Source organism: Carcharodon carcharias, chromosome 5, assembly GCF_017639515.1.
Source record: "Carcharodon carcharias isolate sCarCar2 chromosome 5, sCarCar2.pri, whole genome shotgun sequence".
In the NCBI taxonomy this organism is placed as follows: domain Eukaryota; kingdom Metazoa; phylum Chordata; class Chondrichthyes; order Lamniformes; family Lamnidae; genus Carcharodon; species Carcharodon carcharias.
In genome coordinates, this window is record NC_054471.1 from 72090378 (window position 1) to 72118058 (window position 27681).

The 27681-nt window shown below is 42.3% G+C and overlaps 1 protein-coding gene across 4 annotated transcripts in view; it reads right to left on the minus strand.

Moving 5' to 3' along the window:
• The window catches only part of LOC121277603 (bcl-2-associated transcription factor 1-like), a 75108-nt gene extending 51731 nt beyond the window's left edge, over positions 1-23377 (minus strand). For all 4 annotated transcript variants that reach the window (XM_041187142.1, XM_041187140.1, XM_041187141.1 and 1 more), the window contains exons 1-2: positions 23247-23377; positions 15776-15877 (exon numbers count right to left, since the gene is read on the minus strand). The gene's annotated coding sequence lies outside the window, so the exon portion shown is untranslated. The remainder of the gene's footprint in view (positions 1-15775; positions 15878-23246) is intronic.
• Positions 23378-27681: the final 4304 nt, after the last annotated feature.

Consider the following 27681-nt stretch of genomic DNA (forward strand, 5'->3'; position numbering starts at 1 on the left):
ATCTTATATTTTATAGCTTACCTTCAATATAAGCTCTGAATCACATTTAAAAAAGCATTCACTGTATTTGCCACAATCTCATTGAACAGCTCTATTTATCTTATATTTTGACATGCTTGAAGCTACACTAATTTAAGACTCATAACTTGGGTGATATTAAGTGGCTTGGATACACAGTGTGCACTTCCCATCCACACTTAACCTTGCTTCCTGTTGTGATAAAATTTCTTATCACTTTTATCAACATTTTCACAGCAGTAAATTGTGGTTTCAGTTGCTCATGACTGCCTCACTTTTTGTTGTCTTCACCTAATTTTCTTGGTTTTTTTGTAGTTTAAGCTGAGCAAGAGAAGGGGCATTAATCTTCAGCTACTCGGCAGAACAGTCCTAAACATAAGAGGAGAATGAGAGAGGATCATCCTGGGACAGGCAGCCTGCAGCACCTAGAGAAGAGATTGGCGAAGATTTTAAAAGAGCAGGAGCTGAGCCATCAAAGTGGAGATTTAGAAAAAGCTGGAGCTGGGCTCAGGCCTGGCAGTAGCGCGAGGACATCACGATTCAAAAAGTAACAATGCAGGGGAGGCAGCTGATTGGGAAGTAGGGTCAGAGTACTTCTACTACTTGCTCTACTAACTAAACTGCTGCAGTCCATTAGCTTTAAACAAAATAAGGCGAGGATTTTGGACTGTAGTGGGAGTGCTTGGAGTCGAATAAGGCCCCTTGCGTAATTAGTATTCTTTAAAGGGAGTAACTAACAAGCTTAATCTAAAGGGAAGTCATGGCAGCAGAGCTCGCACTCATGATATGCTCCTCCTGCGTTATGTGAAGTCATGGTCACTTCTAGTATCCCTGGTGACCATGTGTGCAGGAAGTGTGTCCAGTTGCAGCTATTAGCTAACCGCATTTCGGAGCTGAAGCTGCGGGTGATTCACTGTGGAGCATCCACGTTGCTGAGATTATTGTGGACAGCACGTTCAGTGAGGCGGTCACACCTCAGGTAAAGACTAAACAGGCAGTGGAAGGCAACTAGTACAAGAGTCCCTTGTGGCCGTCCCCCTCTCTAACAGGTATACTGTTTTGGATACTATTGGGGGAGATGACTTCTCAAAGGAAAACAACAGGAGCCAAGTCCATGGCACCACTTGTGGCTCTGCTGCAGAAGAGGGGAGGAAGAAGAGTGGCAGGGCTACAGTAATTGGGGACTCAATAGTACGGGGAACAGACATGCGTTTCTGTGGCCACAAAAGAGACTCCAGGATGGTATGCTGCCTCCCTGGTGCCAGGGTCAAGGATGTCTCGAAGAGACTGCAGGGTATTTTGAAGGGGGAGGATGAACAGCTAGTGACCATGGTACAAATTGGTGCCAATGACATTGGTTAAAAAAAAAGGGATGAGGTCCTAAAAACTGAATACAGGGAGTTAGTAAATTGAGAAGTATGACCTCTAAAGGTAGTAAGCTCAGGATTACTACCAGTGCCACGTGCTAGTGAAGGTAGAAATAGCAGGATGTATCGGATGAATACATGGCTGAAGAAATGATGTAGGGGGAGGGATTCCCATTCATGGGACATTGGGACCAGTTCTGGGGAAGGTGGGACCAGAACAGGAGGTGATGGCACAGTGGTATTGTCAATGGAATGGTAATCCAGAGACCTGGGTTTGAATCCAATAAAAACCTGGAATTAAAAAGTTGTAAAAACACATCTGGTTCACTAATGTCCTTTAGGGGAGGAAATCTGCTGTCCTCACCAGGTCTGGCTTCCATGTGAGTGAACCCAGACCCACAGCATTGACACTCAAATGCCCTCTGAACAAGGGGTGGGGTGGACAATAAATGCTGGCCAACGACATCCACATCCCATGAACGAATTAATAATAAGTACAAACAGGATGGGTTGAATCTGGGCAGGACTGGGACCAATGTCCTTAGAGGGGTGTTTGCACGTGCGGTTGGGGAGGGTTTAAACTAGAATGGCAGGGGGATGGGAACCTGAGCATGGAGAAAGAGGAGGGGGAAAACAAGGATAGAAACAAAAGACAGAAAAGTAAGTGGAAAACAGAAAAAACATGGGCGAGAAACAAATGAGGTCATAGTGCAAAATAAAGCTAAGATGATTAACAAGGTTAAAAAGACAAGTCTAAAAGCATTGTATCTTATTGTGCAGAGCATTCGCAATAAGGTAGATGAAATAACAGTGCAAATAGATATAATTGCAATTACAGAGACAGGGATGGGAACTGAACATCCAAGGGTATTCAATATTTAGGAAGGATAGACAAATAGGGAAAGGAGGTAGCATTGTTAGTAAAGTTAGGAAATCAATGTAATAGTGAGGAAAATCATAATGTTGAATCTGTTTGGGTGGAGATAAGAAACGCCATGGGGCAGAGAACCTGGCGGGGGGGTGGGGGGGTGGGATTATCTATAGGCCCCCGAACAGTAATGGAGATGTAAGGGAAGGCATTAAGCAGGACATTAGAGACACATGCAATAAGAGTACAACTGTAAACATGGGTGACTTTAATCCACATATAGATTGGACAAACCAAGCTAGCAATAATACTGTGGAGGAGGATTTCCTGGAGTGTGTATGTGATGGTTTTTTTTTTAGACCAATACATTGAGGAACCAATTGCAGAGCAGGCTATCCTAGACTGGGTATTGTACAATGAGAAAAGATTAATTAACAATCTTGTTGTTTCCCTTGGGGAAAGAGCGACCATAAAATTATGGAATTGCTCATTAGGATGGAGAATGAAGAAGTTGAATCCAAAACTCGGGTCCTGAATCTAACTAAAAGGAACTATGAGGTTATGAGGTGCGAGTTGGCAATGATGGATTGGGGAACCTTAGTAAAAGGGTTAACAGTGGATAGGCAATGGCTAATCTTTAAGGAACGTATGCATGAATTATAACAATTATTCATTCCTGTCTGGCGCAAAAATAGAACAGGAAAGATGCCTCAACCATGGCTTACAAAATAAATTAGGGATAGTATTAGATCCAAAAAGGAGACATATAGAATTGCTAAAAAAAAAGTAGCAAGCCTGAGGATTAGCAGTTTAGAATTAAGGAAAAGTGGACAAAAAGATTGATCAAGAGGAGGAAAATGGAGTATGAGAGTAAACTTGCAAGGAACATAAAAACTGACTGCAAAAGCTTCTATAAATATGTAAAGCAAAAAAGATTAGCGAAGACAAACATAGGTCCCTTACAATCAGAAACGAGGGAAATTAAAATGGGGAACAAAGAAATAACAGAAGAATTGAACACATATTTTGGTTCCGTCTTCACACAAGAGGACATAAATAATTACCCAGAAATGTTAGGGAACCAAGGGTCTGGTGAGAGGGAGAAATTGAAGAAAATCAGTATTAGTAAAAAAAATAAAAATGGTGCTAGAGAAATTAATGGAGTTAAAGGCTGGAAAATCCCCAGGGCCTGATAATCTACACCCCAGAGTACTAAAGGAAGTAGCCCTGGAAACATTGGATGCATTGGTGGTCATCTTCCAAAATTCTACAGACTCGAGCAGTTCCTACAGATTGGAGGGTGGCAAATGTAACCCCACTATTTAAAAAAGGGAGGGAGAGAAAAAACAGAGAATGACCTAATATCAGTAGTGGGGAAGATGCTAGAGTCTATTACAAAAGGCATGGTAATAGAACACTTGGAAAGCATTAACGGGATTAGACAATGTCAACATGGGTTTATGAAAGGGAAATAGTGCTTAACTATTCTACTGAAGTTTTTTGAAGATGTAACTAATAGAATAGATAAGGGAGAACCAGTAGATGTGGTGTATTTGGATTTCAAGAAGGCTTTTGATAAGGTCCCACCTAAGAGGCTAGTGGGCAAAATTAAAGTACATGGGATTGGGATAATATACTGGGCATGGATTGAGAATTGGTTGACAGACCGGAAACAGAGTGGGAATAAATGGGTCTTTTTCCGGGTGGCAGGGGGTGACTAGTGGTGTACTGCAGGGATCAGTGCTTGGGCCCCAGCTACTCACGATATATATATATAAATGACTTGGATGAGGGAATCAAACGCAATATTCCCAAGTTTGCTGATGACAAAAAACTGGGCGGGGTTGAGAGTTGTGAGGAGGATGCAAGGAGGCTTCAGGGCGACTTAGGCAAGTTGTATGTGTAGGCAAACACATGGCAGATGCAGTTTAACATGGATAAATGTAAAGTTATCCCCTTCAATGTGAAGAACAGAAAGGCAGGGTGTTATTTAAATAGAGGTATACTGTGAAATGTGGATGTAGAAAGGGATCTGGATGTCCTTGTACACCAGTCACTGAAAGTAAATAGGCAGGTGCAGCAAGCAATTAGGAAGGCAAATGGTATGTTGACCGTCGTTGCAAGAGGTTTTGAGTTCAGAAGTAAGGATGTCTGACTGTAGTTATACAGGGCCTTGGTGAGACCACACCTGGAGTATTGTATAAAGTTTTGGTCTCCCAACCTAAGAAAGGATATACTTGCCATAGAGGGAGTGCGGCAAAGATCCACAAGGCTGATACGGGGTATTGCAGCACTGTCGTATAAGGAGTGATTGGTTCGACTGGGCCTGTATTCACGAGTTTAAAAGAATGAGGGGGGGATCTGATTGAAAAACATAAAATTATAACAGGGCTAAACAGGCTGAATGCAGGGAGGATATTTCCCCTGGTTGGGGAGTCTAGAATTAGGGGCCACAGACTCAGGATAGGGGTAGGCCACTGAGGGCCGAGTTAAGGAAAAATTTCTTCACTCAAAGAGGATGATCAACCTGTGGAATTCTCTACCACATAAGGCTGTGGAGGCTGTTGAATAAGTATATCCAAGAAATAAAATGATACATTTTTGGATATTTGGGCCATCAAGGGGTATGGAGAGAAAATGGGAATATGGTGTTGAGATAGAGGATCAGCCATGATCATACTGAATGGCGGAGCAGGCTCGAAGGGCCGAATGGCCTACTCCTGCTCCTAGTTTATATGTTTCTATAGCTGTGCCTCTCATATTCCATATGTGTAGCTCTGGCTAAAATTAGAATGAGATCTCCTCTTCCCTTTTCTCTCCCTCAGCTAAATATTTTTAAGTTGTCCCACCCATCGTTGCTTTTACAATTAAATTCAAGCAACATCTCACCATGATCAGAAGTGCAAACTGCACAGCTGCTGATGGATATCAATAGTGGGAGGCTTGAATGCTAGAGAGTTTAGTTAGATGGGGTGAAAGACATTCTCTATTCCCTGAACTTTCCTCTGCTTTTCCCCAAGGAGATAACCTCACTGAAAAAGCAATGCCAGCAATTAAATGAAAAAACATCTTATTTCAACTGGATGACTGTCTCCAGCTGATACAGTCTGGAATATTCCAGGTAACTAGAGAGTACATGGAAGTACATGGAAAGTTGCTGTCCTGAGGGAAGAGCTGACTGAAGTGGTCAGCACAAAGCAGCCCTTCATCCATTTCTCTCCAATTTCCATATTGGTTACAGGCTCAGGAGATAAGGTACAATGAAAATATCATCCCTTCCACTCAGATTCTTTAGCTTTGTGTCTTTTTAAAAAAAGGGCAGGGGAAATCTGTTGATAAAGCTATTGTAGCAGATTCTCTGGCTGGATAAGTGTGGAACCAGGCAAGGATAATGGATCTCCCAGCACAGTAAATGACAAATGTTTTATGACTATGCTGTTAAGATGAAGCTGTGTTTAAACTTAGCTATTCTTTAGACCAGAACGTCTAATTAGTATGAGTAAGCACTTCCCTCAGAATTTAACTGCTGTTTGGTCAGGGAATCCTGCAGATTGGAAAGGGCTCATCACCTTCAGGTTGCAGCTTAGAAACACCCACCATTTTAAAATGGTTTTACTTTGCATCATTAAAGTATGACAGCTGGGGTATAATGTCTGGGTATACTAACACTTATTATAATTTTTTGTCTTACTATCATGTTTCTTGGGATATCATTTACAGAAAGGACAAACTTATGAAGAGTACTTACAACTGTCACAGATAATACAACAGCTGATTTCAACACATCGAAAAACAGCAATGAAGTGAATGACCAGTAAATCTTGTTATTTTTGGATGGAGTTGGTTAAAGAAAGAATACTAGCCAAAAGAATTCAGTACTCTTCTTCAAATAGTACAGGGGAGCTGGAAATTGCTGATGAAACCTCAGTTTCAAGTAAAGGATTGCAACTTCAACAATACCCCCTCACAAATCCTAGAACGGGGCTTTACCTATAATAATGAGGAGTCAAGATACCAAATTAGCCAAAATAACTCAGACCCTTTTTATGAGGCTGGGCAATTACACAATGTATAATGCAGCTACCAAAGTGTCTCCCTATGTTAAAAACAATTTGAATTTGTAACTATAACCAACTTTGTTTTTTTATTCATTCAAGGATGTGGGTGTCGCTGGCTAGACCAGCATTTATTGTCCATCCCTAATTGCCCTCAAGAAGGTTGTGGTGAGCTGCCTTCTTGGACCGTGCAGTCTACATATTGTAGGAACACCCACAGTGCTGTTAGGGAGTTCCAGGATTTTAACCCAGCAGTGAAGGAATATAGTCCCAAGTCAGGATAGTGTGTGGCTTAGAGAGGACCTTGAAGGTGGTGGTGTTCTCATGCATCTGCTTCCCTTGTACTTCTAGTTGGTAGAGGTCGCAGGTTTGGAAGGTGCTGTCAAAGAAGCCTTGATGAGTTGCTACAGTGCATCTTGTAGATGGACAATTGCAGCAGTGAGTGCCATCAATGGTGAGGGGGTGAGTGAATGTTGGTGATGGATGGGGTGTCAATCAAACAGGCTGCTTTGTGAATTGAATTGGCTGAAGACTGGCATCTGATGATGGGGACCTCAGGAGGAGGTTGGAATGGATCATCCACTCTGCACTTCTGGCTGAAGGTGGTTGCAAATGCTTCGGCCCCATCTTTTGTACTGATATGTTGGGTTTCCCATCATGGAGGCTAGGGATATTTGTGTCACCCCCTCCTCCTGATTGTTGTTTAATTGTCCACCATTCATGACTGGATGTGGCAGGACTGCAGAACTTAGATCTGATCCATTGGTTGTGGGGCCACTTAGCTCTGTCCATCGCATGCTGCTTCTGCTATATGGCATGCAAGTAGTCTTGTGTTATAGCTTCACCAAGTTGACCTCAGTTTTTAGCTAAACCTGGTGTTGCTCCAGACATGCCCTCCTGCACTCTACATTGAGCCAGGATTGATCCCCCCCCCCCCCCCCCCCCCCCCCCCCCCCCCCCCCACCCCGGTTTGATGTTAATGATAGCGTGGGGAATATGCCAGGCCATCAGGTTACAGATTGCGGTTGAATACAATTCAGCTGCTGATGGCCCACAGCACCTCATGGATGTCCAGATGTGAGCTGCTAGGTCTGTTCGAAATCTATCCCATCTAGCACGGTGGTAGTGCCACACAACATGATGGAGGGTATCCTCAGTTGTGAAGGTGAGACATCGTCAATACAAGGACTGTGCGGTGGTTACTCCTACAAACGCTGTCATGGACAGATGCATCTGCAACAGGTAGATTGTTGAGGACAAAGACAAGTATGTTTTTCCCTCACCACCTGCCACAGACCCAGTCGAGCAGCTATATGCTACCGAGCCACCCTTGGTGATGGACATTGAAGTCCCCCACCAAGAACACATCCTATGCCCTTGCCATCCTCAGTGCTTCTTCCAGTTGGTGTTCAACATGGAGGAATACTGATTCATCAGCTGATGGGGAGCAGTAGATGGTAATCAGCAGGAGGTTTACTTGCCCATGTTTGTTCTGATGCGATGAGATTTCATCGGGTCCAGAGACAACGTTGAGGAACTCCCAGGGAAAATCCCTCCCAGCTATATACACCACCGTGCTTCCACCTGTAGTAGGTCTGTCCTGCAAGTGAGACAGGACATACCCCAGGGATGGTAGTGGTGGTGGTGTCTGGGCCATTTTCTGTAAGGTATGAATCAGTGAGTATGACTATGCCAGGCTGTTACTTGACTAGTCCATGGGACAGTTCTCCCAATTTTGGCACAAGCCCCCAGATGTTAGTAAGGAGGACATTGCAGGGTCAACAGGGCTGTGTTTGCCATTGTCCTTTTCAGTCTAGGTCAATGCTGGGTGATCTGTCCGGAAGCAAACAAATCTACCTCAGGGGAGTGTGAAGAGAGGCATTTCCTATAGTGCAGAAACCCATCGAAACTCATAACTGTCTAAGGAAGAGACAATAAAAATGCAAAGTACTGGATATTGAAACAATGGCTGCCACAGACAGATACACCCAAAAATCTTTTGGAAATACTCAATAGGTCAAGTGTTTTAAGGCAAGGCCGCCCGGCCACTAGAGAGAGATTGCAAGTGGCACAGCCGACATCAAGAAAGTCTTCAGCAGAGGAAACAGGCAGAAGGCTGCTTCCTTCCTCTCTCTCTCTTTTGGAATAAATGTTTCGCCCAGTTCAAGAAGCCAATTCTTCCAAAAACCTACCAGTGAACTGAGATCTCAAAATAATTGCAACATCTTCTACATCTGACCACATCCAAGAAACCAGCTAACCCAAATCGACTGCAGTATTTAAGATCTACGCCTCAAGGACAATTAAAGGACACTTAACCATATATTCTTTTACCTTTTTTCAATTAAGACTCTAGCTCCCCTTAGCTGTGTGTGTATGCACGCACGAGCATGTGCCCAAATGACTGTTTGACGTCATGTTTATATTATTTTTCTCTCGGGTTTGGTAGTTAATGAATTGTCTCTTTCTTTGGCTGGCTCCCCATTGCTCACAGCTTAAATAATTGAACAAATTCTTATTTGGAAAAGGCATATCCTCATGAAAAAGAAACTTAAACCTTTGTAGTAACCAACAGAGGAGGTTGAATAGAGGAGAGTCAATTCACCCCTCTTTACATGTTCGTAACAGTAAGGATGGCAATTTCCTTCCTTGAAAACGACATTAGTGAACCAGGTGGGTTTTTATGACAATGGTTTCAAGGTCACCATTGCTGAAACTAGCTTTGCATTCCAAATTTATTAATTGAATTTAAGTTTCACAAGCTGCCATAGTGGGATTTGAACCTGTGTCCCCAGAGTATTAGCCTGGGCCTCTGAATTACTAGTCCAGTGACATTATCACAATGCCATCGCCTCCCCCTAAATAATAATTGTCATATAGCATGTTTAAGTAGAAAAATATTTCAAGGTACTTCACAAAAAGAAAGGAATAGAACTTGAGCCTTCATGGGATATTATAACTCAAGGTTTGGTTGAAGACTTGCATTTTAAAATGCAGAGCGAGGAGAAGCAAAGCAGTTAAACTATGGAATTCCAGAGAACAGGGCCAAGATGGTTGACGATTCAGCTATCAGATGGAGGACAGGATGCACAGAAGGCCAAGGTCAGACGACCATAAAGCAGAGGGGAAAAGTAAGACTGGTTGAGGATGCCAAAGTTGGGTAGGGTCGTCATCAGCCATCCCTCAATCAGAGGATGAAGTTTCTGCCATGGGTCATGTGATTGAACAGCCTGAGTCTTGACCCACAAATCTTCGGACACCATGGGGCCGGATGTCCCATGAGGCAGTGGGATCCAGAGTGCAGGATTTGCTTTCTTTTCTTTCCCTCTCTGCTGCTGCTCTGTACCAATAAGGCTTTTGGACTCAAAGCATGATTCAGCTTGATTGACAAGTTATCACTATTTTGAACAATTGGTGGCAAGCTCCTCCCAGTCCTTAATGTCAATGTTGCCATGCTTCAGCTTCAGAGTGTCGCTGTAGCATTTTCTTTGTTCTCCCCTGGAACATTATACATATGAAAGTTGAGAAAACAAGTCCTGGCAGGGAGATGCTTTTCAGCCATCCGGACAGTGCCCAGTCCGTTGTAGTTGATTCTGCAGGAGTTTTCTCTGAATGCTAGTGGAGCTCATTTCAAGAAGGACACTAGAATTTGTTCAGCGGTCCTCCCACTAAATCCAGAGAACGCAGCAGAAGCATTGCTTTTGGAATTTCACTAGCACTCTTACGTGTCGCTGAAACACAGTTCAGGTCTCATAGGAATACAGGAATGTGGTGAAAACAACAGCTCTGTACACTAGGGCTTTTGCTGACTAGCAGAGGAGGTCTTTGTTGTCAAACACTTGCAGCTGTAGTTTCTAGAAAGCCGAGCTGGCGCAGCTGATCCAGTGTTGGATCTCGTCAATGTTGGCCTTGACAGAGAGGTGGCTGTTAAGGTATGGGAAGTACTCAACATGTTCCAAAGACTCTCCTTCGGCATATACGGGAGGTGCAATATTTGACTGATCAGGTCTGGGTTGATAGGAGGTGGTTTGTTTTGGCAACATTCAAGGACAGGCTGAGTCTCTTGTATACAGAATTGAATGGATCAAAAATGATTTGCAAATCTGGTGCAGAGTGGGCAACAACATTGCAGTCAATTGTATACTACAATCATGTATGTTTACAGTGGTCAGTTTAGTTCTGGCATGGAGGCAACTGAGGTTAGAATTATCCATCTAGGTGGTACTTGATGCTCACACCCAAAGGCAGTTGGTCTTTGATGAGGTGAATAGCCACTGTCAGACAGATTGTAAATAGCGTGGGGAGCAATCACACAACCTTGCTCGACACCAGTCTGGATTTTGAAGGTATCTATTTCAAATCTCCCATTCAAGACAGTTGCAGCCACATCATTATGAAGTACTAGCAGGATTGTGATGAAGTGTGATGAAGTTTCTTGGGCATCCAAATCTCCAGAGCACAATCCACAGAGCCACAAGACTTACTGAGTCAAATTCTTGGATCAGGTTGATGAATGAAATTAAGAGTTCCTGGTGTTATTCTTGGACTTTTCTGGCAACAAAGATCATGTCAGAGGTTCCTCTGGAAGGTCGAAAGCCACGCTGTGTGTCTGGAAGGATTTCCTCAGCCGCAGGAAGTAGGCAATTCAGGAGAAAGCATGTCAGGATTTTCCCTGTTATGGACAAGAGGGAAATATCTCTATAGTTCCACAGCATGGTTTATCTTCCCTTTTCCTCTCAAATCCACAGGAGTGCATGGAGCCCTGACGTAAGCAAAAGCACACCAGCTTTGAAGACCTCAAATGGAATAACATCGGGGCTGCAGATTTAGCCATTTTTCATCCATTTGATTGCTTATTGCAGCTCTCTCGGGTGGTTTATCCATGGATTCAAACACAGGATACTGGCACATAACCTGCAGATCATCAGCTGCCACTGTGGATTCAAGATTGAGGAGTTGTTGGAAATGTTCTTTCCAGCGTTGATGGATGGCATTGACATCTTTAAGCAAAGGAGGTTTTGTCCATTTGATATTGGTCTATAGATGGCACTAGTGGCTTCAGAAAAAGCCATGATGATCAGCTATTGTTGGATCTCTCATGGTCTCTTCCCATCACTTATCCTTATCTTCCGGATTTGCCTTTGGATGTCAGCCTTGAGCTGTTGGAATGCTGCTTTCTTGATTTGGGTAAAGGTTAAGGCTGTAAACTAGGGCAAAATTCTACATTCAATGCACCGTTTTTAACATATTATTTCATGTGATGTGGACATCGCTGGCTAGGCCAGCATTTATTGCTCAGTTCTAACTGCCTTTGAGAAGGTGGTGGTGAGTCACCTTCTTGAACTGCTGCAGTCAATGTGGTGTAGGTATACCCACAGTGCTGTTAAGAAGGGAGTTCCAGGATTTTGATCCAGCAACAGTGAAGGAATGGCAATATATTTCCAAGTCAGGATGGTAAGTGACTTGGAAGGGAACTTCCATGTGGTGGTGTGCCGGCGCACCTGCTGCCCTTGTCCTTGTATGTGGTAGAGGTTGCAGGTTGGGAAGGTGCTGTCGAAGGAGCCTTGTTGAGTTTGCTGCAGTGCACCTTGTAGATGGGACTCACTGTTGCCACTGTACAGGGAGCAGAGGGAGTGGACACTGAAGGTGTTGGATGGGGTCCCAATCAAGTGGCCTGCTTTATCGTGGACAGTGTCAAGCTCGAGTGCTGTTGGAGCTGCACTCATCCAGGCAAGTGGAGAGTATTCCATCACGCTCCTGGCCTGTGCCTTGCAGATGGTGGACAGGCTTTGCGCAGTCAGGTGAGTTACTCTCCACAAAATTCCCAGCCTCTGACCTACTCGTGTAGTCATAGTATTTATACGGCTGGTCCAGTTCAGTTTCTGGTGGACAGAAAACCATTACAAATCAAGAGGGACAGGGTTTATGGGCAGCCAGAGCTTACTGCAGGTACTGAGGTCTGGACAACTTCGCAGCTTAAGATGGTGTTGGATAAATTATGACAAGCATGGGCGAGGTTTCAGTGACAGTGACATTGTGGCCAAGGTCACTATCGAATCTGGGTGATTTTTTTCAAAGATTATTTTCTATTCAACTAGAGATCAGGCCTTGGCTTTATTTGTGGAATGATAAGATTACGCAGACATTGCTGTTCTGATACTCTGTTCCCAGAGTATTTCTTCTCTATATTGCAAATTGCTACATTTGTTTCTTTATAGTTTTTTAAAAAGTGTGTAACAGAAATATCTATTAGACAGTAATATTAGAACTACAGAATCATAGTGCATTATCTGAACCGAAGTAAAGGAAATACATGCAAATACAGAGCTTATTCCTTATGAAGACATTTAAAATAACGCTCCATGTTCTACAGCAAGCTATTATGAGCCGTAGCACAAAATATACAACTAGAACAAAGCCATTAGTTAGCACAAATATGCTCCTCTGTATCAAGGTAGCCTAGTTTTTAAAGTTCAAATATTATTGACATGATCATTATAAAAAGTTAAAGTTACCTAAAGAAATTGATTAAATGCACCATTCATATAGTGACCTGCATTATTCAAACATCCAATTTCTGAATCTACCCTAATGAATTGCTTGCAGTATTATTTTTAAACTAAGAAAAACATGATAAAGTTCTCCCAACTAGAACCCAAATGAAAGTGAAATGAAGGGAATTCTGCTTAGTCATGTGCATTGTATAGAATTAAAAGTGCAAATACAGTATTTAAGTTGATTACTATCTCAGTCAACATCATAACAAGAAAAAAAACATGAACACAATATCTAAACTGAAAGGGGAAGGGAAAAAACATGGCTGTCATTTGTTTCAACCACTTCTGCCGTACATTAGCCTAATGTGCTAAATTGGGCTGCTGGGCATACATGCGTAGTAATTTTCAACTCTCAGTTGCTTGGTCTGCCTCCACAGAGTTGTCAACAGTAAAGAAAAATGGTGGATAGGAACTTTTCAGAAAGGTACTGCAGGTCAGGTAGGCAGAAGTCAGTGTTTGGACATGCCTGATTTTGGCGATTAGCCCATTTCATCAAAAGCAAGTCAAAGGCTGGAAATTTTGCTGTGAGTAACTCACCTCCTGAAACCTCAAAAGCCTGTCCACCATCTAAAAGGCACAAGTTCAAAGTACAATGGCATACGCTCCACTTGCCTGGACTGGTGATCCAACAACACTCACCATTGTTATGAAAACTATACTTACCTTGTTGAGAGCAGAGGTCAGGAACTTCAAATCCTGATAGGCCTTGGAGCTTTTACACATGCACAGACCAGGAGCAGGCTGCACGTGCACAGATCGGCTTTTTACCGTTCTTGGGTGCAGCGCGCCAATACATAAATAAAAACAGCGTGAAAACCCGGGTCAAGTGACCAGGTGTGGAGGACAATTTTAAAAAACGAGTCCGAGGAAGGAGACTGGGAGAGATCCCAAACGAAGAGCCCCAGAGAGGGGCCAAGGACGGGAAAAGGTCCCAGTTCCTTTTTTTTAAAAAAAGGGCAGAGCAGAAAAACAGGCTACAAAACAGGAAAGGGGCTGCAGGAAGCAGACATTAAGTAAAGAAGGCAGCCTAGGATTGGTGACTCAGTGCTGCAGGCCGCTGGGGCAAAGGTACCACTTTGGAACAGTGTTCTGTTCGACGCGGCCGAAGATCAGAACTTGTATTTGTGATTTGGTGCTCAGGTGCATGCTCAGGAATCCAGGGGAACAGAATCTTGGGAGACGAGATTGAAACCCTGCGAGATAGGCTATTGTACATGCCACCCAAGTTGGAGCGACTTTTGGGGAGAAACCCCAGCTTAGATCTTCAAAATTGAAGGCTAAATCCCTCGTGAGAGTGACAGAACTTCTAAGGTTGGCTGACTCACAGTGTTTACTGACGTCTGGCTGGGTTGCTGAGAAATCCGTGGGCTCTGTCTGGGTCACGTCTGCCATTTATTGTATGGTCTGGTGTGTTCGACCACAGTATGCTTGTTAATTCACATGTACCTCATACTGTAACATTCAGGGTAAATATAAGATAGATATTATAAATTGTTTTATCCTTTCTGACCTTGTAAAGTTTACTTTTGTTTGTTCAAAACCAGTGGAAACTTGTGGCTTTATTCGCTGAGCAAGTGTCTTGAATCTCAAACTTTAAACAAAACGTTAGTGGTCCTTAACTGGACCTTAAAAAACCTTGCGGGTCCAGCCTAGGATCATAACACCTTCAAAGCAGCCCTCTTGATTGGCAATCACCACTTTAAACATTCAGTCTCTCCACCACCAATACACCGTGGTAGCTGTGTGTACCATGTACAAAATATACTGCAGCAAGTCGCCAATGTTCCTTTATCAACATCTTCCAAATCTATGACCTCTTAACACCTAGAAAAACAAGGGCAGCAGGCACATGGGAATACCACCACATGCAAGCTCCCAAGTCACACAGCATCCTCATTTGAAACTATATCACCATTCCTTCATTGTTGCTGAGTCAAAATCCTGGAACCCTTTCTAACAGCACTTCGGGACAAGAAAGCAGCTCACCACAGCTCAAGAGTGAATAGGGTTGGGCAACAAGTGCTGGCATTGCCATTGATGTTTTGAGTCATTCATGGAATGTGAGCAAACAGGTAAGGTTACTAAATTTGCAGTGTTTAGAATCCTAAATAGATTTCAGATGCAACAAAAGTAGCAAGTGAACTTGACATTCAAATTGAGTGTTGTGCATGAATTTGTTCAGAAGAAAAAGCTAAATATTTAAAAATTCAGAGGTGAACTGTAAATTTAGCTATAATCATTTATAATAGCAAACCAGAGCCAAATTAACAAATTATGTTGATCTTGTTTAGCATAATAAAGATTACTGCACAAAAATGACAGATGAAACCTGACTTGTTTCCCAATTTGGTTAAAAAAAAACTGTGACTTAAATATTCCATCACTATAAACTGATAAAACCCAAATTTGACAGCCTAAAAACAAAGCTAGCACCAGTCCTAATCAGCGCTCACCACTCTCTCCTTTGAATCACAATTCAGGCGGTTTTTGAAGCACTTTTGGCTCTGCCAGTGGTTTAAAATTGGCAAATAAAACACACAACCTCTTTGTATGTAATTCAGAATGCAGAGATAAAAACAAAAAGCAGCCAACTGGGACAGTTAGAGACTGCTCCAAAAATGAAAGTTAACTCATAAGCTCAATGCTGTTCAGTGGTAACAACACACCAAATGTTAAGGGTTTTAGATTCATTTTTAAATTCAGTTCCGGTTTAACCCTGAAAAATTCACCACCTTTACTAACCTTAATAGGATAATTCTAAAAATACAGTCAATGGAGCTTTTTACCTAATTTGATTACATACTTGTATGGCTCATTGTCTCAGAATATTCTCTTATTTTAGAAACATTGAAGAGCTGCATTAACATAGACTGAACAGCCAATCATTAGCAAGTTATTTTTCCAACACACCTGGTTAGAGTTTTGTTGTTGTTGTAGATCCACACAAAATGTTATGTTCCAATTTGGAGAATTTAATTGTTTTCTTTTTAATCTTTTCCCGAGGTTTTACTTCTGTAGAAAAAGAAATTGTAGTTAATCTAATGGCTGGAATACATGACGAGAATCTTCGAACTTCTAGCTCATTGAGCTATTCAGTAAGTCGGTCTTCATTTCCACTCTACAGCATTTAATAGGTGCATTTCATTTCCATCTTTTTACCAATTTAAGAAACAATTCAATAGGCTACCTTCAACAAGAGCATTACAGCTATATGTCCAAACTCTTCTGGTTAAAAAACTAATGCATCAAATAGAAATCCCACTGACCAAAACTGTTCAAAAATTTCACCAAAATTGGCCTGTCATTTTAAAAGTGTCATTTGTCCAACACAGTCAGATCACCAGAAGTAAAAATGTGCAACTGAATTATTTTAATATGAATACTCTGAACTGCATACATATCATACATTATTAAAACAAAACTAATCACATCTACAAATGAGTACCTTCTCCAAGAATGCCAGCTGAATTGTCTTCTTTAAATTACCCAACAGCACACTCCAGATATAGAGCGCTCAGCAATCACTTCCACCTCCTTCAACTGACACAGAAGCTATTGGAAAGCACTTTTGCATCAGTGACCATTTGAAGGAGTTAAGTAGGCCAATGATAATCATTGCAATAATTATTGTAGATGTGACCTTAAGGAATGCCTTAAGCAGTTTTGAGGCAAAAATCAGGAACATGACACGTGAGGGCCTCATCAGATTCCAGTTTAGGAAATGAAAGTCAGCTTAGACAGTATCCTTTTTATTTGCAAACAATGCTTGTTTCAATTTACTAAGATGCAGTACAACGCACTGTGACCAACAAGTTAAAGTACACGCAGCACTGGAAGCAAAACAATCTTTTCATGTGGGTTTTTCAATTTTTACTGGACTTAAATCCTGATTTTTATTACAGCCACTTATTTGATGAGCACTACTGATTTCAAATGTATCGGATTGTAAGCAATATAGATTAAACTCCTTGCAACAGAAGCTGAAAGAAAATACTATGATACATAAATTTCATTAAATAACAGTTCCAAGAACAACCAGTTTTGAAAGGAACTCAGAAGGTAATATCTGTGAATTGATGCAAATCCATAAGTGATTTCATTATCACTTCAATTTCTTAAGCATGCAGATTGGGTGGATCTAATAACATCACCCCCCACCCCCCCACAATCAATTTATCCCCATACCTGATCTCTTGCCACAATTAACCCTCACTAAAGGGACAAATGAAATGGCTTCCAGGCCATATCAGCAAATACTTGAGCACTGCACCGCCTTGGGACACCACAAGGGAAAATCCATACCTTTCATAACAATGGACAAATCCATTTTCTGAAAGGAACATGGTGCCCAAGTAAGGACACTTATCAATATTGATTAAAATATGAAAAAAAATGTAATCAACTGGTTAATGGGAAGAAATGGACTTGGCAGCATTATAACAAACCATCCCATTTTCGGTAAAAGCTAAATACTTCAGAGGCTGGAAACTTAGACAAAAGCAGAAAATGCTGGAAAAACTCAGCAAGTCTGACAGCATCTGTGGAGAGAGAAACAGAGTCCGCGTGACTCTTCTACAGAGCTCTGAAGCTCCACCCTTTTTTTGGGCTTGGCAGGATTATAACAAACCATACCCTTTAGCAAAACAAAAGAATTAATAGTTGCTGAATTTACAGTCCGCCTCAGGAATAAATGAAGACCATACCATAGGACTTCGAAACTTGACCACAAGTACTCAGCACAACATATGGCTAGGGCAGTGTACAGACTATAAGAGGGTTTGCAATTGTTGCACACTTGATCTGCTCAGTATAAATCTGCTCATTATAAATCAGAGTACTAAATTAAAAGCTACCACTCCCAGTGCGATGCAGTTCCATTAAATGGACAGAACTAATTGTGGCCTTTCCTGCCATTTCAAAATGTTCCAGTTCTATCTTTGAGATTCCAAATAGGGTTTTAACCCTTTTCGTAGCTTTATCACCCCTGCAAAAACACACAAACATGCACATGTGCACGGTTTAAAAAATAAATCCACACAACCAAGATAACAATAGCATAGATTTACCATTCCAGTTTTTATATAAATGAATCCATTGTCCCTTATGTTTTAATGTCATGTAGCACAAGGCTAAGTAATATATTATAATAATACAAGTCTTTCAAAGTTTGCATTTAAAGGGAAAAACTCATGGTGCTATTTTTTCTATTATGTAATCATGTTACAATTAGGCCAAAATTCTTGATGAGAAATACATTATGACTAAATAATCAAAAAACTTAAAAATTGAAATTACTCTCACCCTAAATATTTCACATCCTAAAATCTTAAATGTCTTTCTTACAGAAATCATCAGTTGAAAGGTCCCTCTATAGAAGGCATTTAATTTTGTGAAAGGACATACTTTGGGCACATTCGCAAGTGGAAGGTGATTTCCTCTATGCTGAGGTAGCCAGAGCCAGAAGACCAGTAGGATGCCCAAATCTCTTCTTCAAGGATGCTTGCAAGTGTGACATGAAGGTCCTAAATCATTGACTTTCACACCTGGGAGACACTACCCAAAGCCTCTGGGCCGGCATGCACCACCATGGTGATCAGTGGCCACAGCAGTTTGGCAATAGGTGCCTACACTGAAAATAACAACCACACTGAACCAAAAACCACTTCATGTGTGGCACTTGTGGCAGAATTTGCCTCACTCAGATTGGTCTCTTCAGCCACCATCGAAAGTGCACCATGTGAAGCTACCCTATCCCCAACAAATTTGATTTGCTGCATGTCCATCATCTTACATAGATGTAAGGATACGGGTGACATGTTTTGAGAACAACTAGCTCAATGGACAATGCATTTATCAAACTAAATTTTTAATTCAATATGAAAAATACTTAATTAATCTTGCAAAAACTGAATTGATGGGATTTTGAAATAATACAAGTTTAGAACATAATTGTCAAAACTGACATATGCACTATAAAGCACATTGAATTCAGTGCACCTACGGTATCAATGCTCTAAGTGTAACGTGACATGCTGAAAAACAGTAACAAAGAACTCAAAAGCAGACAGGTGAGAATAGGAATTATATAGAAGAAAAGTATGTAAATAACAACTACAACATTTTCTCTTCCTCATAGAAATTCAATAGGTACCGTTTTGATGTCCATTTTTTTAAAAAGTTGTTCCAATTTGATATAATTCTCTTAGGCAGTCCCTCATCAAGAATGACTTGCTTCCATGTCAGTTCAATGGGCTCTGAGATGAGTGATAAGTCCAATGCATGATCTGCAGACTCTACCCAACATAAGGCAGGTGGTGCTTGAATGGTCAAGCAGGTGAATTGTTTGGAGGTTTGTGTGCTCTCTCCGGTGCCTCAATTTCACCTGTGTGTTCCCAATTGAGTCTCTCAATGTGTTCGGTGCCTTCCCAAATGAACCTTCTCCATTCTGGTCGATCACAAGGCAGGGACTCCCTATGAGTGGCAAGGATGCTTTGAGGACTTCCCCAAAGGGTTTACGCTGTCCACCTAGGAGTCTCCTGTCACAACTGAGTTCCAAGTAGGGCAGTTGTTTCAGAAGTCCAGAACCAGGGGTCATGATCTGGAGGATACAGGGTAGACCATTTAAGACTGAGATGAGGAGAAATTGCTTCACCCAGAGTGTGGCGAGCCTGTGGAATTCAATACCACAGAAAGTAGTTGAGGCCAAAACATTGTATGTTTTCAAGGAGTTAGGTATAGCCCTTGGGGTGAAAGGGATCAAAGAATATGAGAAGAAAGCGGGAGCAGGCTATTGAGTTAGATGATCAGCCATGATCATAATGAATGGTGGAGCAGGCTCGAAGGGCCAAATGGGCTACTCCTGCTCCTGTTTTCTATGTTTCTAAGTCTATTGTCAGGCAAACGAACTACATGTACCACCGAGCACAGCAGCTTTTGTGTGATTAGCACCTCGATGCTGGGCATGTTGGACACTGACCGCCTTTGAAGGATCTTTTGAAGGCACCACTGGTGGTACTTTTCCATCGATTTGAGATGCCTGCTGTAAATTGTCCAAGTCTTCAATGCTCAGGGGTAAACCATGGCCTTTGTCTCAGGTTTGTGATCTGGGTCCTCAAATACTCTTTTCCTTACATCAGCCAAAGCCTGAGCTGGCACATTGGAGGCGATTACGTATTGGAGGTGATTGAGCAGAGACTCCCAAGATACAGAAAACTGTCCACATTTTCCAGGATCTTGCTGTTGATCTAAAATTGATGGAGTCGGGAGGTGTACTATGGGAGCTGATTAAAAGAGGAATTTAGTTTCCCAGGTGTTTAGTGAAAGGCCTATTTTCTCATGCTTAAAAAGGAATCAACAACAATCCAAAGCTCAGTTTCTGAGCGAGCGCACACACAAGCATCATCTGAAAACTAAAGCTCAATGGTGGAGGTTGGAATGATTTTAGATTTGGATTGAAGGTGGCGTATGTTGATCAGTTTCCTGTCCGTTTCGTAGATTATCTCCATACCTATGGATAAGTTGCTGGAGGTGAGGTGCAATATTTCAATGAGGAAAATGGAGAAGAGGATCCTTGTTTGATCCCAGTCTTCACTGAGAGGATCTGTAGTGATTCTATTGGTGAGGATCATTGCTTACATGCATCGTGGAGTAGTTGGAGGATGGTGACAAATTTCTGAGGCAGCCAAATTTTAGGAGGATACTCCATAAGTTTTTCAGTCAACAGAGTCGCCTTTGACTCCAGAGATCAAAAAAGGCCATGTACAGCGATTGCTGTTCCTTGCATTTTTCTTGAATACACCATGCAGTGAAGATCATGGCTGAGCTCTCGATAGGCAAAAATGACACTGCAACTCTGGAAGGAGCTCTTCAGCCACCAGAAGGATGCAGTTGAGGAGGATGCTTGCAACGATCTTCCTTGTGGCAGACAGCAGGGAGACTCCTTTATAGTTACCGCAATCGGACTTTCTCCTTTCTTGAATATAGTTCCAATCAGTGTCTCAGAGATCCCCGGCATGTGTTTTTCTTCCCAGATGAGGGATATGAGGTTATCCAGCTGTGCCAACAGTGCATCTCTGCCATGTTTCAGAATTTCAGCAGGGATTCCATCTGCTCCAGAGGCCTTACTGCTTTTCAGCTTTCAAATGGCTTCTTCAACTTCGTGCCTGATCTGGGTAGTGCTAAGACCAAGCCATATATTCTACCAAACACTCTCACAAACTACTGAGATTTTGGGGGTTAGCAGGGGAAAGTCAATCAGGTTTCTCTTTCTGACCACCCCTAATGCACGTGTGTAGACACTGAGTGAAAACAGGATCAGGCTTGGCAATGATCCACAATTGCACAGCCTGTTCTTCTTACTGGCAATGCTCACACATAAATGACCATAAGACATAGGAGCAGAAATTAGAACATTCGGCCCATCAAGTCTGGTGCGCCATTCAATCATGGCTGATAAGTTTCTCAACCCCATTCTCCCCGTAACCTTTGATCCCCTTACCAATCAAGAACCTATCTATCTCGGTCTTGTGACAGCCATTTGGGCAAGTGCCAAAGGGTGAATGGCATCCATAGAATCACACCCTAGTAGTATTGTCCAACAGAAATTAATTACTGTCCATAAGTCAAGCTACAGCTACACAGTTTTATCCACATGCAAATTTTAAGCAGAAACCTTATACACACTACTTTGTGTGTATATTTCTTAACATCTACCACCATTCAACACAAAACTTTGCAGTCTCTTTCAACAAAGTTTGGAATTCTGAAATTAATTTATCACCTTTATTTATGTAACCCTATAAGTGCTACCTTGTACAAGTTTATACATTAAATATCAGCAAAATAAAAACATTCATACACCTATTAGCTTCTACGCTTTTGTCCAGCAGTTGCGAACAATGGTTTGTCTTTATCAGGGAGATTGCTGAGAATGCTGACTCACAATGAGATGCCAGACCTGTCATTGTTCTCCATCCAGAATGTAATTCGATGCTGCTTTCTCCTCATCATGATGGACCCAATCAGTTCTTTATTGGTTGGGCTTACTTTCTTCTGCTGGCCTGCCACAGTTATTCCTATTGGTCTAACTGATAATGATGACAGCTTCCTCTCCATAGAATGTTGCTTGTGTTTCCATGGTGATGAAGACCAGTGTTTTCACACACATCTGGCACCATTCCAGCAGATTTCTTCTTTGCTCAGTGCAAATTGGTTAAGTGCACACAATATTCTAGAATATTCTCATACACTCCACTTTTCAGCTTACTATTTTACCAACAAACACACTAAAGATGAACTAACCACTAATGCGTTGGACAAAACTGCTCTAAGGTTCAATGCATTCAGGAGAATGGAAAACAAAAGTGGCAAAAAAAATTATTGAAAAAAGTTGAAATATTAAGCATCAAGATCCCAATAACATCAAGATCCCAGCAAAGTGTAGACGAAGTCAATGTATGCCACAATTTACTATTTTTTTAAAAAAAGATACCTAAGGAAGGGAAAGGGAAAGACTTTTAAGACAATCACTCCCATCCCTATTTGTTGCACAAGTTTATTTTTAAGATTTCACTTGCAGGTAGGATTTCTGGCTTATTACTCCTCTGTCAGCAACCGGCTCATGACTGCCATATCATGAGAGAAGTGGCATTAGCTAGCCTACGAATGCCACCAAGTCAAAATTATATATTTTTTTCCAAAATTCCTATTTACTTCTGTCAACAGATCGAATCGAAACCGGTAAAGATGACATCTTCAGTCCCAGTGAAACCATACAAGGCAATTAGGACTAACGAATAAACGCAATCGATTTTACCTAAAGGAGAAATACCATCTGGAGATTTTACACATTGGCTGTGCAATTGCGCAATTCAACTTTGGTCTCTTGAATAACATGTAACTCTGGAGGCTGTGCCTCGAGATCACAACAAAACTGTAGGCGATTTATGATCAGTTGCTAAACTGACACCAAACCCAAAGCCTGGGCTTTCGCAGCTGAAATTAAAATGGAAATTCAGTCTACGCTCCGACAACTGATAAAATGCTCATCTTTATTTTGGGGGTTGGTGGGAGGGGGGAGCAAATTTCTTACAACAAAAGTCTTATTGAAATGCTCGGGATTCTTCCCCCGCTCGGATGTGCGGCCTGGGCACAGATCCCGGTTATTTATTTTTTTTTAAGACGAAGCTGAAGCTCAGGCGCCGGGGAAGGAAAAGCCATTTTGAACCTTCTGCACCGCACGGCTCCGCTTCCAGGCCGGGAGGGGGAGGGTAGGGGGAAGCGGTCTCCCCACGACCCGCCCTCATTCACCGGCTCATCCCGCTCCACATTTCTCCGGTTGCTTTAGATCTACTTCCCACCCCCCCTTCCTCCTCCTTCTCACCTCCACTCGGAAACCTGCCGACATCTATCAGACGCAACCCGACTCCATCTTGTTTCCTGAGCAATCGGGGTCAAAGGGCAGCGCTTCTCCTTCCTTCACCAGCTGCTTCCCAACCCCCGCTGCAAGTTCCCGCTCGGAGCACGTTGTGAGGGTGGGGGGGGAGGGGAGGGGGGTTGGAGGGAGGGGCGATGTTGTGCAAGAGCATTTTATAGCCAGGTTCTCATTCCTCCGGTACGTGGCGCTGTCCCGGGCGTTTACGACAGGAGCCTTCCCTGCCCCGGCCATTGGTGGCGCTGTCCTGCTAAATTAAAAACATCCGAGGCTGCTTCTTGCTTCAAAAGTGAAGTCTAGCGCCCTCAACGGGGCAAAGCGCGAAACAAACAATTTGTTAAGTATCAGAATCTAATTATAAACGACAACAAATTGTATTTATTTCGGGCCTTTCACCTCATAAAATATCCCAAGGCACTTCACAGAATATTATGAAGCAAAATCAGATGTGCATAAGGCATGGGATGTATTGCACAGAAACAGGCCATTTAGCCCAAACAGTCCATGATGGTATAAAAACAGAAAATGCTGAGTCCATATGACTTCTTCAGAGCTGAGCTTCAGAGTTTATTCCCTGTTGGATATCTTGGTTATCTTGTATTGATGGCCTCTAGTTATGCGGCTTTCAAGAGGAAACATATTCTCTGTATCCACTCTTATCAAGACAAAACCTTTCTCAGCCTTTCAGCATAGATAAATTGAGACAAAGCGTGGAATCCAGCAATGTTACAATGGAAAGTGATGGCATGGATATACGGTTGGAAGCTTAACTCAGGATCAAATATTACGCCAAAGTTGCAAACAGTCTGCTTTCTTTTAGCTCAACCATTGGGCCCTCTTCTTTCAGGAGGGGAGACCCAACCTGTCAATCCTTTCCTGATATGTATACCCACACATTTCTGGTATCATCCTTATAAATCATCTCTGCACCCTCTGCAGTGCCTCTATATCCATTGTATAGTATGGTGGGCAGAACTGCACACTGTACAGTAAGTGTGGCCCAACCAAGTTTCAATATAGGTTTAGCGTTACTTCTCTACTTTTCAATTCTATCCCCCTAAAAATAAAGCCTAGTGCTTGTTTTTCTTTTAATGCCCTTACTAAGCTGTGGTGCAACCTTTAGTGATTGGTATTTTTGTATTCTGCGATCCTTTTGTTTCTCTACCCCACCTAGACTTACACCTTCCAGGTAATAAGTAGCCTTAGGTCAGATGACTAAAAGCTTAGTTCGGATGTAGGTTTTAAAGAGCATCTTAAAGAAGGAAAGCAAGATAGTGAGATGGAGGGAATTCCAGAGTTATAAGTTCTAGGCAGCTGAAGACACAGCCACCAATGGTAGAACAATTAAAATCAGGGATGTTTCAAGAGATCAGAATTAGCCAAGCACAGATATCTCAGAGCACTGGGGGTGTTGTGGGGGGTGGGGGGGTGGAGAATTTTTCAGAGATAGGGAGAGGTGAGATCTGGAGGGATTTGAAAACAAGGATGAGAATTTTAAAACCAAGGTGTTGCTTAAATAGCAGCCAGTGTAAATCAGCAAGCACATGGACTTGGCGCAAGTTAGCACACAGACAGCAGAGTTTTGGATGACCACAAATTTATGGAAGGTAGAATGTGGGCAACTAGTCAGGGTTGCATGGGAATAGGTAAGTGTAAAGGTAATAACAAAGGCATGGATTAGGGTTTCAGCATAGATAAGTTGAGGCAAAGGGTAGAATCCGGCAATGTTACAATGGAAGTTGATGGCATGGATATGCAGTTGGAAGCTTAATTCAGGATCAAATATGACGCCAAGGTTGCAAACAGTCTGCATCAACCTCAGACAGTTAAGAGAGGGATGGGGCTGATAGCTAGGGAGCAGTGTGTATAATGCAGACCAAAGGCAATGGCATTGGTCTTCCGAATATTTAATTGTTCCATGACATCTTTATAATTTAATCTCCCCCGCCCTCTAACCTATCCCTAACCTTCCCTTTTTGCTCCCCCGACCCTCCCCCCTTTTTCAACAACATAAAACCCATCACACTCCTACCCCTCTTCAGTTCCAAAGAAGACTTGAAACGTTATCTCTGTTTCTCTTTCCACAATACTGCCAGATATGCTGAGTTTTTCCAGTATTTTCTGTTTTTATTTGAAAACTAACACTGTGCTTTCAGATGATGTCGCCGAGGGGTTGCACATAGCGGGAAATAGGAGGCGGCCAAGTATTGATCCTTGGGGGACACCAGGGTAATAAAATAAAAAAACATGATAAAGGTAACAAAACAATGAGTTAAAGAAAAACTTTCATTTATATAGAGCCTTTGCTGACTGTAGGAAGTCCCAAAGCACTTTACAGGCAATGAAATACTTTTGCAGTGTAGCCACTGTTGTAATGTAAGAAACACCTATATCACTCATGGGATGTGGCCATCACTTATTGCCCATTCCCAAATGCCCTTGCTCAGAGGGCATTTTTCAAGTCACACGTAGGCCAAGCCAGGTGAGGACAACAGATTTCCTTCCCTAAAGGGCATTAGTGAACTAGATGGGGTTTTAGAACAATCAACAATGGTTTCATGGTCATCATTAGACTTTTAATTCCAGATATTCATTAAATTCAAATCCCACCATCTGCTATGGCAGGATTTGAAACCAGGTTCCCAGTTCAGTGACAATACCACTAGCCATGAGCAAACAGCACACCCCATGAATAGCAATGTGATGCTGACCAAGTAGTTCTTTTTATCTAAATGGAGGATCTGCATGTGATGCAATCCTGACAGCATCATCCCCTGAGTCATTCTTGCTTTGCCACTGCCTCCACATGGTTACTGATCTTTAGGTAAGCGAATCAAATGATACAAAAGATATCAGTAAAGACCCAATCACCTGGACAATTTAAGGCAATCTGGTCCAGTCCGATGCCTCCCCCGCCTTCTATGGTAATGGCCGAAGCATCCATGGAGGATGTCCAAACTACCCTCAGGGGGTCTATCACGGTCACTTCTATTGAAAAACCTCCCATGTTTCAATAACGTCGCCTCTCATTCTTTTAAACTCCAAAAAGTACAGGCGAGTTGGGGGCGAGGCCTGTTCGCCAACACGAAAATGACGCGGGATAATGTTGGGAGGAACCCCCGGCGTCATCCCGCCCCATTTAAATATTCAGGAAGGCGGGCGGACAGTGAAATCAGTTGTCTGCCCACCAACCTGTCAATGGCCCATTGAGGATAATTAGCCCAATTAAAGGACCTGCCCGTCCTTAAGGCTGGCGGGCAGGCCAAGAGCCCCAGCGGGCTTCTGAAAAAACATAAAACCTCATCCACTGGCAGGATGAGGTTTCATATCTGTTTTTAAAAACTTTAATAAACTTTATGTAATATTTATTAACATGTCCCATCTCGTGTGACATTGTCGCATGAAGGGGACATGTTAATAATTTTTTTATTCTGCTATTTTTTAGGTTTATTAAACTTTCAGTGCTCTCCCTGAGACAGCACTTAATCTCAGGGAGCAGTGCGGTCTTTTGCGCACATGCACGAAAGAGCACACTTTGACAGCTGGGAAATCCCTCCCCCCCGCATAGTAAGCGCATAGCGCTTCCCGTCGGTCAGCCCGCTGGGTGGGCCTTAATTGGCCCACCCACTCAAAATGGCGGCAGGGATCGTTTCGGCGGCGGAGTTTGGCTGCCCGCCAGCCACCGAGCCGGTGGGGCCCGCCTGCCCATCGAGGGCTAAATTCTGCCCTATGTGTCTGCCTGTGTGTGTCTTAACTGGATTAAAACCAGTTAGTCTGGGAGCTTTGATGTATAGTAGTTTTGAGATGTTAATTAGATAAATGTAAGGAGGGTAGAAGGTAAAGTGTAAATTTGCATTTATTAAAAGAAATCATTCAAGACTGTAGGTGTAACCTTGCACCCAGCTAGAAGATGCCAAACATTGTGTTTATTTTTTTCATCTTGCCAATAAAATTGGTGGATGAAAGAATGTTATTATTAGAAGAGGTAAAATTCAAAGCATAGTGAAATTTTACATTCAAAGAGAAAGATATGTGTAAAGGAGAAAGGAGATTGCGTGTAAGCTAGAGGCATTTTAAGATCCAACAAGTGTGAGAAGCCTCCAGCCTATAAGCCTCAAGCTGCTATCTGCAAGGACCCAGAGCTGAAAGAAACTCATTTTGAATGCAACTGTCCAGGGTGTGCTTTGCCAGGTTTCCCTTAAAATCTATGATATTTACTGTTGCCTTAATGGGGGTGTAACGCAGAGTCAGGTTAATTAGGGGATTTTTGTAGTTATTTTGTAGATGTATATATGTGTTTACAATCTTTCTAGTATTAATAAATGTTTAAGTTAGTTTTATAAACAAAATCTCTTGAGACTCAACTCAATGGTCTTATTACTAC